Source organism: Mirounga leonina, unplaced genomic scaffold (assembly GCF_011800145.1).
Source record: "Mirounga leonina isolate KUSES-001 unplaced genomic scaffold, KU_Mleo_1.0 Mir_175, whole genome shotgun sequence".
NCBI lineage: Eukaryota > Metazoa > Chordata > Mammalia > Carnivora > Phocidae > Mirounga > Mirounga leonina.
The window spans coordinates 20619082-20634883 of NW_023270453.1; positions in this window are offsets into that span (position 1 = coordinate 20619082).

Here is a 15802-nt window from a genome sequence, read left to right on the forward strand (position 1 = left end):
TGAGCTCCTGCGGTCCTACTGTGGGGTGATGTGCCCTGAGCTCCTGCAGTCCTACTATGGGGTGATGAGCCCTGAGCTCCTGCGGTCCTACTCTGGGATGCTGTGTCCTGCCCTTCCTGGTTCTTTGTTCCGAGGCTCCCCCACAAAGACCAGACATCCAGGCCCGGCTATGTGCCTAATTATTGATCATCTCTAGGGTCTTGTGGTTCATTTCGCATTATTAAAATTATTTATTTCAGACACACAACTGCCTTCTGGACTTTTGGCCACCACGTAATAGAGCTAGTGCTCCTACAACAAGTTGATTATAATTCTAGAGAAACAGAGAAATGTCACTTTTTATTAGCTTATGTGATCTCATAGATGCAAATAGACAACTCCCATACATGTTTAAAATTTTGAAAGTCTCCTTCAGACTCCTGGTTGGCAGCCACTGGTCTGATCCCAGCACCTCCCTCTCCTGCTGAGGAGGACAGGCAGAAAGAGTCAGGGACTCCCTCAGGGTCTCAGTGAGGGCTCCTGGGCTTCTCTCTCCTTCCCCGGGTTCTTCCCACTACATCCTTCACGGGACAGCTGTGGGGGAGCATTGTTACATGGCCTGAACTATTAGCTGGCCAAGTGGATTAACTGACATTTTTCATTATTTTGTTCCAATGTTGCCTGAATTAACTTAGAAAAATACCAGAAACAAATGCCTTTGCATCCGAATGGGACTTTTTGTTCTGAATGCTTTCTAGAGAGAGCACCCTTTGTTTGCAGAGAAATATCACAGTCTCAGAGCTGAAAATGCCTAAACAGGATTCTTGTCATACGGAGAAGTATCTGACAGAACATCTGACATTTGAGACAGGAATTCATATGCACATTATCAGGAGTGTGCTTTCCTTAACCAGGGATGGAAGAGTCCCATGGTGGTCCTTTGACAGTTGGTGGCCCCGTGCCCTGGTGTGCTCATCCCAGCATCACACCTTGGCCCCTGCCATCTCCTCTGCCCCATGTCTGAGTCTGGGAGCATTTGTCTTTATGTTTTGACACCTCAAACCTTTCTTGACCACTTACTTGAGAGGAGTTACTCCCAGGCACCACCTACCCTAACTCCTGGCTGTTACCACTATTGATCTTCTACTGTTTGCTCGTTGTTTTCTGGAAGTTCCGGCTCCTTCCACCAGAACGGCTCCCTGAGAGCCATGTAAACAGTGGTGGATTCATAGTGGGTGTCTGATAAATTTTTACAAATGAATTAATGAATGACATGGGTGAAGAAAAGAATTGTGTTGATTCTCCAGAATTTGGTGAGCTCATAGTGTATTTGTATTAAAGCTGTCCTATTTCTGCTGGCTTGTGATCATCATCAAATTATGCATTGATGGTTTTTAAATGTGTGTGTGCCTGTATGTGAGAGGAACTGTCATTTTTGGAATAACATGATTAATGGAAAGATGGGAAAAAACTATGTTTCATAGGGAAAAAAAACTGCCGTATGAACTCTCTGTGAAGGGTTTCTAGAGGAAACACTCAAAGCAAGTGTTTCCATAAAAACCCAATCCAAACACTGACAGCTGGTGGGATTTAAGTATAAATACAAAGCAGCACCAAGAATCTTTACATAAGGGTCATTTCACAAAACCTTAATGGTTTACCCCAATTTTCTAAGTAGCTGAAGAATAAGATTCTCTTGAAAACCACACTGAACAACTGATTTATTTCATGAGATTAGCACTGGTCACTTCCCATTGTCCTCTATTCAGCAGTGACAGATGGCTAAATTTCCATGCCAACCTTGATAGTTTTAGATCTTCCTTTAGGTTGGTTAGAATATGCCAATAGACCCCAACTTTCAGACCCGCCTGGGTCACTACACTTGACTGAGCATCTTTCCTGTTTGGGTGGAAAATGTGCTTGTTGGTCAGGCCCTAATGAGTGGACGCGGACAGAAGGAATGGTGTATCTCGTTGAGTGGAGATCCGTCATGAAGGTGTCCTGTTTTCGGAGAGAGCAAAAAACATTTCCTTCTTGTCATTTACAGCTTCCCTTTGCCACCATCTGATGCTGATCTTCCATGTAAGTGTTGACAGGTTTTAGGGGACCCGAGCGACCTGTGTCCCCCATCTCCTACTGTCCGTTGGCTCCGTGGACCTGTCTAGCGGGCTGGCCTCCCCCCCACACAGTATGCCGTTGGCAGGGTGCTTTGTAGAGAGGCCAAAATCTCTTTGGACAAAGTTTGAATTTTCTACTGCAGTTCTTTGAAATTAAGTATCACCACAAATAGGGCAAACTCATGCACATCAGTACTGTGTTTAATGTGGCAGTTATGGTCCTATAATCCTATTTTTATGTATTTTTGAGTAATGAGAGAATTTTAGGTTTGGGGGTTGAATAAGTTCTGAGAGGCGTAACGGGTTTAGTTACTTCTGCGGACAGTTTAGGGCTTCTCCTTGCAAGTCAGGAATAAGGAAAGGATCCAGGCTTTTTGAGTTGGCTGTGTGACGTTGGGAACTTACTTCCTTGGAACGTGTTTCTTTACGGGGAAGCAAGGGAAAGGAATTCCTGCCTCAAGGGCTGTGTGGGGACAGCCCAGTGCCAGCCACAGCTCTGGCCCCAAGCCCTCCAGCGCAATCTCGTTTTTATTATATGTAATTCTTTGGTAACAGTGTGTCTGGCAGCCAAATGCATTATCTTTACAATTTGTAGAAAATTATATAAGGGAAGAAGTAAACAGGGACACTAATCTAAAAAATGCTAGGCACTTGGGCATTGTTCTTGAAGCGCTTTTATTCCTTCAGTTCTGGCTGTGATGCCAAGTCTCAGTCATCATGGAGCCAAGACACCAGTGTCCCCGGGGAGCCTCCCCTTTCCCCGTGCCCCCGCCTTTTTCCCCCTCTCTGTCTCTGTGTCTCCCTCACACTCTAACAGAGGCCCAGACATCGATACTCTCCAGCTGCCCCTTTTTAGCAGTTGGCTGGGAAACTGGAGGGAAGGGGGTCCCGGTTACTACAGAAATACAGGGAATTGAAATAGAATGCGAACTACTTCTGCATCTTGTTTTTTTATTTTAATCTAAGTACAAAAGACAAGTGTCAAAACACAATCACTGTTAATTACTCCACACAGACTCTGGGTTTGGGGTCTGCTGTCAGAGCTCCAGGAGTTTTGAGGATCTTGGCCTGAGCCCATGGGTATTTTTGGCGACTCTACTACCAACCGTTTAGAAGTACCATAGGAAGAATAAAGGAAACATTTAATTACGAGCTCTCTGATAAAAATTCCAGAATCACGTCTAATAACAATTTTTCAGATTTATCCATAGACAGGTCTTGGTTTAATAAATATTTATGGCCCGTCTCTGCTGGATGCTGGAAACGTGATAGGAAAGGCAGAGCTCTGTTCTGGAGCCGCCAGGGTCCCTAGAGGCAGGTGGAGAAGGGCCGGCATGGGTAATGGCGTGTGTGGTGCAGAGGGGATCCGGCCCAGTGTCGGTGGAGTGGATGCCCACATGTAACTCTTCCCATTTTGATGCATTCATTCACCTACATGCATCTGTGCAGACCTGCTCTTATGAGATCATATTTTTTCACCTAACATTATATTGTGAATATTTTCTCCTGTCTTCAAATGCTCTGTGAAAAACAAGGGACTCTGGCAACCTTTGAGTCACTGAGAGGAACGAAGTGTTGCTGGGGCTTGGAGCTCCTTGCGTGGTTCTGGCCGAGAACAGAGAGGGAGGTCGAGGCAGGTAGTGGCCTGTGTGTACTAGTTATCTATTCTTTAACCAGTTAACCCCAAGCACGGTGGCCTAAAACCATGAACATTTGTTATTGAACGGCTTCTGCGGTCCTGGGTCCAGGGGTAGCTTTGCCGGGCAGTTCTGGCTCGAGACGCCTGCCAGGCCTGCGTGCTCCTCGTGACTCGGTGGGGCTAGAGGTTCTGCTTCCAAGAGGCGTCCTCACCACCTGGGCCTCTGCAGAGTTGCTGGGCTTTCCCCAGAGCTAGAGATGAGAGAGCGAGAGAGAAAGAGAGAGCACAAGCTGGGGGAGCAGCGGAGGGAGAGGGAGAAGCAGGCTCCCCACTGAGCAGGGAGCCCGATGTGGGGCTTGATCCCAGGACTCTGAGATCATGACCTGAGCCGAAGGCAGACACTTAACTGACTGAGCCACCCAGGCACCCTACAGTCTACTCTTGACACCCCATGCCATGTGCCACGTTTTACTGGTCACACCACCCAGCCCTGACACTGGAGGGAGGGGAACACCAGGACATGGGATCATCGGGGCCATCTGGATCTGGCTCCCAGGCCACACAGGATTTTGGACATTATCTTAAAGTTAAGCCTGAAAGAGTTTTAACTGGGGTTTGATCTAATCTGGCTGGAATATGGAGAATGAACAGAGAGGCTGCAGGGGACATGCATGGGGTTAGCTATAAACATCAGGGTCCTTACGGGGGCAGGTGGATGGCTTCTGGAGGGGGACCCGCAGAGTTCTGTGGTTTGATGTGGAAGTGCTTAGGAGGGTGTTCCTCGTAATCATTAAGGTATGCGTTTGCTTTGGGTGGTCAATTGTTTGGCTTGATGTTCCAACTGAAGATCATCTGTAAGGAAGGAGGTGTGGAGGGTTCATGGGGGGCTCTTCCAGTGATGGAGGCCAGCAGCATCCTCATGGTGGAGTCGTGGCTTTGCAGTGGCTGGAGGTGCAGATCTGAGAGAGCTGAGGGACAGGGGTTGGGCGGGAGAGCGGGGAGCCAGAGGAGAGTCTAGGCTTGCTTTGAGCACCAGGCGGATGGCGGTGTCATTTCCCGAGGTGGTTTGTGGGGGATGAGTTTGAGGGCGGCCTGGACAAACTGAGTTTGTTGAAGTTCATTAGAAATTTCCTGCTGGAGAGAGCCGGTGGCTGGTGGGTTGTAGGGTCCTTCTTCTCAGGGAAGATCTGGGCTGGACACAAGGACAGCTGTGGGTGCTCAGGATGGAGGAGAGGGGGGTGGAAGGCCCCAGATGGAGCCGAAGCCACAGTCCTGTTTCCCCTCCGACTCCACTATTCTCCCTGGAGCTCCATGTCCTGAGTGCACTACGGGTCGCATGGCATGAGAATCTCTGGGAGCAGGTGGGCAGGACACCAACATGTCTGCGTGGACCCACTGTGCGCTTATCAGCATTTTCTGTTTGTGTTTGTTTCCTTGTCTTGCATATCAGATAAAATGGTTACATTTTGAAAATACACATAACAGTAAGAATAAGACTGGGAAAGAATGTAGAGTGGGTGCATAAAGGGATGAAAAGCTGGTGTTCAGGACGGGAGTCAGATGCTGAGTGGGTCTGTCGGCAGCAAGCACGGGCGTCGATCGGGTCCCGGAGGTGCCCACCAGCTGCCGGAGGTGCGGGCGGCGGTGAGAGACTGTGCTGGGAGCTGCCGTGGGGAATGCAGCTTTGCAGTGAGTGTGCTTGGTACCGACACCGTGCGTGGATATTCTGAATACTGACCAGAGGTTCAAGAAAGAGGGGACTGTGTTGTGACGTGTCGGAGCGGTGGTGATGGATGGACGTCATCCAGCGCTCCAGATGTACCAGAGACTTGGTGGGGTTAGGACCCCGCCAGGCTCCACCCCAGACCCCTGCAGAGCCCGTCCTGCCCACCTCCCTTGGCCCAGACCAGCATCACTCCAGTTCCTTTATCCGAAAAGTGATGGAATTAACACCTGCCTTTTGGTTTTTTTGTGAATTAACTGACACAAGGAAATACTGTACTTTTGTTCCGAGGAAGGGTTGATGGCACTGCGGGGTAGGGACAGCGCTGATGAGAGGCAGGTCCTCAGGGCTCAGCCTGTCCCGGTCCTGGGCTGCCTCCGTGAGACAGGGTGTCCCTTCTGGAGAAAAGACCAAGGGTCTGTAGACTGGTCCCCGGCTGCATCTACCTGCGCTGAATGCCCCTCTTGAGCCTGGGGTCACTTGCAGGGTTTCGTGGCCACGTAAAGAACACAAAGGACCAAGGCTTTTAAAACCCCAATCTGTGCATATTAGTTTAAAGACGTAGGTTCTGACTCTGGGTCTGGGCTGGGCCTGGCCTCCTGCATTCTTGAGCGCTCCCCAGAGACCCCAGAGTTTCTGTCCCTGCACCAATTCTCTGGTGGGGTGTAGGGGGAGGAGGGCGGGCAGGAAGGCGTTCAGCAGAGAGGTGGTGGGCCAACCACTGAGCCTCGCGGCCCGGTCAGCAGGTCTGTGAAAGGAGCACAAACACGCCCGTCCCACAAGCTGGTTCAAGTGAGAAAGTGTCCAAGGGACCATCCATGTTGCGTGGATGTGGGGCTGAGGGCGTGTGCCTTCCTGGCCAGCCCCCTTCGTGGATAACCCTTCCCACTGTTGCCGGGGCTCAGAGAGGAGTGATGTCCAGGCTTCTCATGGACCCAGAATCTCCGTCTCTGAGGCTGAAGCTGCACGTGGGATCTTTTTCAAGCTCTGAGGGGATTCGCGCACGACATGTTCCTGCTTCACTTCCTTGTTAGCTTTTCTTCGTCTTCATCACATGTGGGCAGCTCACGCCGTGAGGCTTATCGCATTCTGGCCCCTGACGGCCAGCCGTGGGCCCTGCAGCCGTCACCATGAGTGTCCCCTCAAGGTCTGGCTGCTTCTAGCGGCCAAGCAATCGCTGTCTGGCTGAGCGGGGCCTGGAAGGGGCAGGGCAGTTCTGCTTCCTCTCCCACGTGAGGCTCGCCTCCGGGACACAGGGACACGCAGCTCCATCCTGGGGCTGGTGCCGGCGGGGTCTGGGATGACTTACTTAGAGCCCTGCAAGGCTACACTATAAATACACGTGATGTAAGGCGAGAACGTTTTTGAAGTGGAAGGCGCCCGCAGTGGTACTCTCTCCCTGCAGCCATGGGCTGGGGGAGGTCCCTGGTGCTGCTCAGAGCTGGCTGGGATCATGGGCTTGGCGTGATGAGGCCACCTTGGGGCCCGGGGCCTTGCTGGTCCACTCCACTAGGAGCTCGAGGTTCATGTGGACGTCGGAGCCGACGAGGGCCCTCCGCCCCGGGGCTGGGCAGGGACGAGCTCGCCGACCGTGCTCCTTGGCTTCCTGTAGGATGACGGGGTCCCTGCATGTTACTGCTTTGCCTCTGGAAACAGCTCATGGCAGATCTGTGCTCTCTCCCCCGATGGCCCTTCAGCTTTGGGACAGCTGTGACCTGCCTGCCCGCCTCCCTGCTCCCACCATGGGCCACAGGACATGACTCCATGCTCTGTGCTGTCTCAGTCCTTCAGGCAAATGTCCTGCAAAGCAGTTCACTGGAAACTAACCTGTAAGGCACTTCATGTTCCAAATCCAGCTTCCTTTTTGTTAGAAGGCCATTGAATCGCGCTGATGAGAGCACATGGACCTTTAGGGCCAGCTGCCCGGTGCAGACCTCGGCTCTGAGCCTCCTGACATTCGTCCTCCTGGGCCCGAGACCCGCATCTGCATGTCGGAACGCTTGTGCCACTGGTCTCATGGGGTTGGGTGAGGATGGAACCACGGCAAAGCTGGGCATCCCTGTGACTCAACTGCAGTCACAGATCAGACTTAACACAGAGGTGTCCCGAGAGAACTCGGGATTAGTGACCTCAAGCCCTGGGCCTGGAAGGAGGCGAAGTCATGTCTGACCGGACCGAGGGAAGGGCCCGAGGGGTTTCTGTGAAAACGGGCTGATGACAGGTGCAGCGTCAGGTGGGGTCCGTGTGGTCCTGCACTCCATGGACGGAGTTGGTGGGATGGGGTGGGGGTGTTCTCTGAAGACTGTAGCCCCGGCTCCTCTCTCCTCCAACAGCGGGGTGAGGACTGTCAGTATGGATGGCGTGTTCATGGCCACGTGCATTTGGTTCAAAGCAGATGGGTCTTTTGAACTTGGAGTACAAAGCGATTACCCTGGGAGCTTGCTAAGGCCCCACATTAGAGCTCAGATGTAGCAGGTCTGAGGTGGGTCCCGAGGGGTCTGTGACCTTGCAAGGTGCTTGCGTGCAGGTGGCCAGTCCCCCAGAACACCTGTGGTCACCTGAATGTTCTGCATCTCCAAGGTACGAATCCTCCACCTTCCCATTCTTGTTTTTGTCCCTGCCCCGTGACAGGGTCGTGCCGCCAGCCCACAGCACTTCTCAGGAGCGGGAGTGCACAGCCGACTGTGGGGTGTGTCTCATTGCTTAGCACCTGGTGGCCCAGGATGTTTCTGTCCTGAGGATCCAACATTTCTTTATGCCTCTCACTTACGACAGACTTGGGTTATTTGAGTTTTGATGCACAGCAGTGTCCTTATCCTTGTTCTTAGTTGGTGGTAGAGGAACTGGAAAGCTGATGGGGGAGCTCACGCTGCCGTGAACGCTCGCGGGTGGTCAGACCACAGGGGAGCAGGACCGGAGAGGAGCAGGTCGACTCCCCGTGGGCAGGAAAGGGAGAGCCGCCTAGGACGTGGATCGTGGAGACAGTGTGCGCAGTAGTGAAGTGTTGACAAAAACAAGCCAGAATCCTCCAGAATCCTGCGTTGCGGGTGAAGAGGTTTGCGTTTTGCGGGCTTGTTTGCATTTGTAGGTATTTGTGGGCTGGTATGATCCTGGAGGTGTTAATGCACAATCCCCTGGTGATATTTCTCCATCTTGAGGCACCATGTTGAATCCGTTGGGGGTAGCGGGGGGGGGGGGGAATCCGCAGTGGGGGGAACCCGCGGCGGGGGGGGGTGAGGCTGCATCCAGCTTGCTGCCCGCCCCCCAGATGCCTGGAGGAGTGTCTTCCTCCCAAGACTGACACGGTGGTCCCCCTGCCTGGTTAGGAAGGGATGAGGCCATTACCTGCGCTGCTGTCCCCTGGGAGGCCGTTGTCCTCTGCTCCCGCCTCAGCTGTCATGCACCCTTCCAGGCGCCAGGAACCACCTAGGACGGGTTTCCGCTCTGCCGCGCCTCCCAGAGGCACAGGTTCCTAGTGCAAGCCAGTGAGGATTCCTCCCCCAAAGGCTGTTATTTTTATTACAGATCGGAAAGCGTCTGGCCTGGGCACGGGGACCCTGGTTCTAGCATGATTCCTGCCCCGAACATGGGAAGCCCTGCTTCCCAGACTGTTCCTGCACCGAGCCTCCCGTGGACTGACCGTGGGTCCAGCGGCTCAGCTTCTGCTGGGAACCAGGAGCAGGACAGGAGGTAGAGACACCTAGTTGCAGGTCATGGCTCCCGGTGCCACGTTCCTCAGAGGGGCCCTGACCATGTGGGCATTGCTGTGGAGGGAGCCCAGGCTCAGGGGGTCGGGGCCAAGGGGAAGGTGGGGAGAGGGCTTCCGGCAGCCCTGAGCCTCTGCTTGAGAAGTGGTTCTAGCTTCGCACTGAGACGTCCTCTGATAATGTCCTCCGATTACGTGGGCTTTCTCTGTGACAGTGGTGTGTGTGGCCTTGCGAGTGGCCGTGCGTGTGGTGGCTTAGCCACGCGTCCGGGGAGCAAAGGACAGAGCTGCAGAGGGTTCTGTGTGACACTTCCCAAGACCTTTGTCAGCTTTCCGCAGGCCAACTGCCTTCAGACCTGGCTGATCCAGGATGCTTTGTCACCTCCAAAGTTGCATCGAAGGAATGAAGGAAACCAAATACTGTGATATATTTTGAATATTTCATGTATTTAATATATCCGAATACTTAAATACTTAATACATGAGAATAATGATGAAGGACTTTTTCCCTCCATTTCCAAAGCAAAGGAATAAACAACCCTTTTACTTGGCAGGGACTTTACTACGTTTCTAAAAAGGCAGCAAGCACTGTTCCTAAAATAGTACCATCTGTTCCTTTGCATAGATCCTATTAAAATCCCAGCTATATTTCTACTATCTCAATGTCACAGATTGCAGAAAAAATTTTTTTCTACGAGAACTTCATGATGCTTTCCTTTTAAATAGCGAATAGAAAGTGTGGAGAGTCAATCTCAGAAATGAGCTATAATTCCTGGTCTCTCGAGAGCTGTCGTTGACAGCCTCCATCAGCTACAGCAGAGTCCGCGTCACCACGGCCCCAGGCTGCGGCGTGCATAGCGGTGCCGGAATCACCAAGACAATGTGCAGAGATGCAATGGTCTTCCCTCTAGTTCCCAGGTGCGGCTTGTCTCATGTAGGAGCAGCTGTGGCAGGCTCGATGGGGCATCCAGAGGGACGCGCTTCCTGGGGGCGCCTGCTGGGGGCTGCTGCAGGAAGTCCTCATTGCATCTGGGGGAAGGGACAGCGATTTGGGAGGCCTGGAAGGCTCCAGCCTGCACCCCGGTCATGGGCTCTATTGCATGCACCCCACATCTGTGCCTGAAGAAATCAGAGCCGACCTGTCATGACTCTCCGAGCCAGCTTCATGCTTAATTCTGCTCCTGCTTAGTTAAATGGTGCTTATGTGTCTGTACGTCCATAGGATGGAGGGAGGACCGATGTCTGGATGGCTATCAGGGTCTTGAATCTGTTGTTGTTTGTTGCTGAGTACTGTGCTGATGATGAATATACACTAACTTTTCTCTGTGGTCCATGGAAAATGGGCAGGTGTACATTTTCCCAGAAGGTGGTCCTGGTCAGTTGAGACTGAACTTTAGTCAGTTAACACTGGGAATGTTCTAGAGCAGTTTGAAAGTCGTGCACTAGTGCTATGTAGGGGTCTGGCTCTCTTTGCAACATGCTCTGAGCTCAGCACATGCTGGGGGGTGGATGTTGGGGCAGATCACTCCGTGTGCATTGGAGTTGCTCCCATGGGTTTTCTCCTTGGAAGGCAGTGGGGTCTCCTTAAAGGCAACGTGCATTCATGCTGGACCCGACTGAACCCAGCAGGAGGTGGGAGCTCCAGGCATGGGTCTGAAACCAAGACCTCTGTCCCTTTAAGAAGTCCACGAAGGAACTCGGGATCCTGCCAGCACGCCAAGTTTGCTCAAGAACAGAGCCCAGGCCAGCTGAGTGTAGACGTGGAGGCCGGACCCCTGACTGCCATTCTCTCTGTTGTGCAGGACATTGTGACAGTGGGGCTTGTCCAGTCTGTCCTTCATCTGTGTCTGGGGCAGCTGCTGGGCACCAGGCTCTGTGGGCAGGACAGGCAGCAGGCCCTGCGATGGGGGTGCTCAGCATTGGGAACGGGCAGGGAAGCTCTTGGAGAGGTGAAGGAGGGAGGAAAGTGCCCGCACCTGAGCCCCGGGTGTTGCCGAGCTGAGGGGTGGAAGCCGCTGGTGGAGTCTGAGTGGAGCACCCGAGCCGTCTGGGTTCCCCATTGCTGCGTGTCCTGGGGCTCATCCTAAATTTTAAGGGGATTTAAAAAAAATTGTAGGGGAGGAGACTGGGAATTTGATTTTGTTTCTGATTTTCTACGACTTCAGTTTCCATATCCCTTTTCCTGGGCTTGGAATAGGCGCTGCGGATATTTGTGATACAGAAAGAGGAAAGACTTTCGAGAGACAGAGTCCATACGAATCTGTTTGTTGTAACTGCTTGGGTTATTTTAAATGGGAAGAATGCTGACGTCTCCAGTAAACAGAACACTAGTAGCTCCATCTGCAGATTGAGAGGGCCCCGAACGGCGCCACCCCGTGGAATGTTCCACAGTGATGGAGACGCAGCCCTGGGCACGGAGATTGCTGCAGATACAAAACCAAACCTTACATCTTAATTCACTCTAGCCGCCTGTCACTGGTGGTTACTGCTTGGAACGACCCAGTCTGGAAGATGGTTTTGTGGCGGTCACAGCATTCCGTGTGATGATGTGGGCCCCTTTTTAAGCAGCAGGTGCCCGTGTTGGTGATGGCCCATGGCCCACGCAGCAGGCGTTGGTGATCGGTACTCCCAGATACTCGGTTCTGTGGGGGAAACCTGCGCTTGCCGCGAGCCTCAGGGCGGGACGGGGAGCCAGGTGAGGGGTCCCCCAGCTGCTTCCCCGGGGGGGCCCCTGGCGTCTGAATGCAGGCTGCACACACCACCCCCTCTTTGATGCTTTTGGGTGTCAGGTAAGCGTGTTAGCTTCCTTTGCCTGTTGGTATGTCTCCTAGCACAGGGAGTCCTCTGTCCATACGTGTGTGTGAGACACGCATTCTCCACGGGGTGATTTCTCCTTGGGGAGGTCTGACCGGTGGCTTAGTAATGGCTGTGTCCCCCACAGGCCTCCATGCGTGACTGGAAAGGGCATGTTTCCTGGAGGCAGGGGAGGTTATGAAAACACACGTCTAAGAAGGCTTGTGAGGGGTGCAAACAGCACCTTCATACACATGTACATAATGACTCCGTTTCACAGAGATGGACATTTAATTTGGGGATAGCTAAAGCCATGGCTTGTGTTCTGATTTTCCATCGAGTGGAAAGTAAAAGTGAACAGCAAAATCTACACCATCTTCCCACTCACATCTATGTGGGGTGGGACAATTGAGCCGTGAAGCCTCTCACTCTCATCTTGACTGACTCTCTCTCCCCCGTCTTCCTGGGGGTGAGTCGAGCTGCTCCGTGTTTTCTCCTGCCAGCCTACTGTTCCTTGGTCTCAGAAGTGTGCTATATTTGTACCCTGCTTTAAACGTGCACAATGGCCTAAATTGCTAGTTTCCGTTAGAGTTAGGTATAACGTTTTAATTACAGTGTCACCAGTAACTCAGCTCAGACAGCCCCTGCCTCTGCAAGAGCAGTGCTTCCATCGGCGGGGGGTTGGAGGATGGCCACTGCCTCCCTCCCTCCCATCACTGCCCGCTTCCGGAAGCGCAGAGTGTCCCGGGCCCGAGCTGCTGAGTGGGGCTTAGAGCCGGCCGAGCACGGCTTCCTGCTTGCCGTGGCGTGGGGGCCCGCCCCCCGTCGGGAGTGCGGACTTGCCCATGCCGGTGGGTTGGAACCTGCCTCCGGGGACCCCGAGACCCACGGAGGTGGTCGGGGAGGAGGGGCCGCTCACCGCCGTCCACCCTGAGCAGGCATCCAGGGCATGCGCGCAGGAGGCCACACACTGTGGGTCCCTAGTGACAGAGCGTTCGGCAGACTCAGCCACTCAGTCCCCGTTCTGAGCGGGCAACAGGCTTCACACAGGACCAGCTTTGGGGCTGCGTGGGGAGGGTGAGCATGCACGGAAGCGAGAGGAGGTGTTCCAGGCCCAGGGAGGCGCGGGGCGTGGAGGGGAGGACCGAGCAGGGCACTGCAGACCCACTAAAGAGGGGGCCTGTGCAAACCCAGTCCTGTTTATGTGCTCAGTGTTCACGTAGTTGTAACTGAGATATACGTGCGTGCATCTTCCTTGTCAGAAGGGCATGGTCACCTTCGATCTGGATCTTAGGCTTCATATTTATAACACGGCGGAAGTAATGACACCTCTGTTCATCCCCCGAGTTAATGTGTGTAGAGAGCCTGGTCACCGCTCACGGGCCATGTGACGTCAGTCGTGGGCCCAGAGCATCAGTGCCTCCCGTCCTCGTTCACAAGAACCCCGAGTGCGTGTTGGGCACCCGTCATGCCACCACGAAGTAGCATTTTCCCTGTGCCACCCTGCTGTGGCCATGGGATTGGGCTAAGGAGGAAATGTTTGCCGGCTCTGGGGGGCTTTTAAGGCGTGGGCACCTGCTTTCCCAGGTGGCTGGAGCGCGAGTGGCCACCATGGCCTGGAGGATTAGGGGACACTCCTGGGGCTCTGGGCTGGGAGGGCCCCCAGTTTTGTCCAGGTGAGCAAGAATGTACCTGAGTGTTGTTGAAGTCACTGGAACTTTGAGGTTTTTGTTCTGATCAGTTGAACCCAGTCCTGATGGATCCAGGTCCCATGACATAGAAGAATGAATTTGAAGTCATTACTGGTCTGATTTAATGAAAGCTTGTTTATATGATTAAACACGATCTGGAGAATGGAATTTGAGTCAGGCGAGTGTGTTGGCAGGAGAGGGGGTCTCCAACGTGCTCCAGTAGGGAGCACAGTGATGGACAGGTTTTGTATGTTTGTAACGAGTTCGGTGTACGTGAAATTAGAAGGAATTATAAAAATCTAAGCTGCTGGTTGTCTTCCTCACGGTACGGACATTCACGCTGATGATACGTAAAAGCAGGGTGGGCAGGCTGCAGACGTCGGGCCTGAATCAAGCTGGTGGCGCCGACGGTGCTGGCTGACTGCGTTCTTCCCCAGCACATACTCGAGGAAGGAAGAAGGAGGAAGGCCAGTTTCACCCGGAAAGACACTTGATGAAACCGTCGAAGTTTGCTTTCATTAACTCTGAACGCCCACGTTTCCTATTCCGAGCAATAAGATGGGGCGTCTGCAGGAGCTCAGTCTGCCACATCCTGAGTGTGCGGTCATCTCAAGGACGAGGACTTGGGGTGAGCTGAACTGGCCACTCTTCCACGGAGCAGCCTTTTTCTGCTTAAAAGGTTGACTTAGTCTATTCAGACTTAGGTATTTGCAGGTGTTTTCTCAAAAATGAATAGATTGACTCTTTCAGTTCAAGGAGAAATAACCTATCATTTGTCCCCAATGATAAAATTCGACCTTTCAAGTGAATATTAAAATTTTGGAGATCTTGTATTCACCACCATTTACTATGGGATCAATGGTGATTTTCCTACGTGTGATTTTTTTTTTTTTTTTAAAGATTTTATTTATTTGAGAGAGAGAGATCATGAGAGGCGAGAGGGTCAGAGGGAGAAGCAGACTCCCTGCTGAGCGGGTAGCCCAATGTGGGACTCCATCCTGGGACTCCAGGATCATGACCTGAGCCGAAGGCAGTCGCTTAACCAACTGAGCCACCCAGGCGCCCTGATTTTTTTGATGTTACAGGATGAACAGTGTCAACGTTTGGGAACTATGCATAATTTAGCAAATCTGGGTTTTGTAAATGACCGGTGTGTGGTATGTTAGTATGAGAGCCATGCGAAGTGCAAGGTGATCAATGAATTTGAAAGAAATTGAAGATTCCCCGTGAGATTTCAGATTGCACATTCCAAACAACCGTTAAGCAAAGTACCATTTATTAAATTTGATGTAGCATCACGGATGAATACCAAAATAGTCTGGGGAAAAAAATGAAGTGTCTCTATGTTTTCCAACTCAATACTAGCGTGAGGCCTGATTTTCTTCATATACTTCAAAATGACTTACTGCGACGGACACAGGAGTACAGACGAGGGTCCTCCTGTCCGGTATCAGGTCAGACGTTAGAAATCTGCAACAAAGTAGCTCTTAACCCTTAACCTTTTTCATTTTGGAAATTTTTTTTCCTTGACAGTGTTTATTAGCATGCAGTGAGTTTATTTTAAAATGAGTTAATAGGGGCGCCTGGGTGGCTCAGTCGTTAACCATCTGCCTTCGGCTCAGGTCATGATCCCAGAATCCTGGGATCGAGCCCCGCATCACATGGGGCTCCCTGCTCAATGGGGAGTCTGCTTCTCCCTCTCCCACTCCCCCTGCTTGTGTTCTTTTTCTCGCTGTGTGTCTCTCTCTCTGTCAAATAAATAAAATCTTTTAAAAAATTTTCAAAATAAAATGAGGTAATATAAACGTAAAATTTTTCTGTTATTTCTAATTTGGTGAATATTGATATACCCACATGAAAGCTTTTCGTGATATTCAGTAATTTTAAGAGTGCAGTTTGAAAACCACTGGCCTAGACTGAGAGCAAGTTGCCCGCTGTTAACTAACTTCTAATCTGTTGCTGAGGAATGGTTGAAGGCATGACTCTTTTTCATAACCGAGAATATTGCCTATTCTGGGCACACTGTGGGAAATAGTGCTAGTCACGTAAAGGTCCTTGGCGGAAGAAGTTTTCTGCAGACTGTGTTTGGAAAACACCGGATGATGCCAAACCGTTGAAAGGCGCACGTTTGCGGAGATGACGTTGTAGAGCATG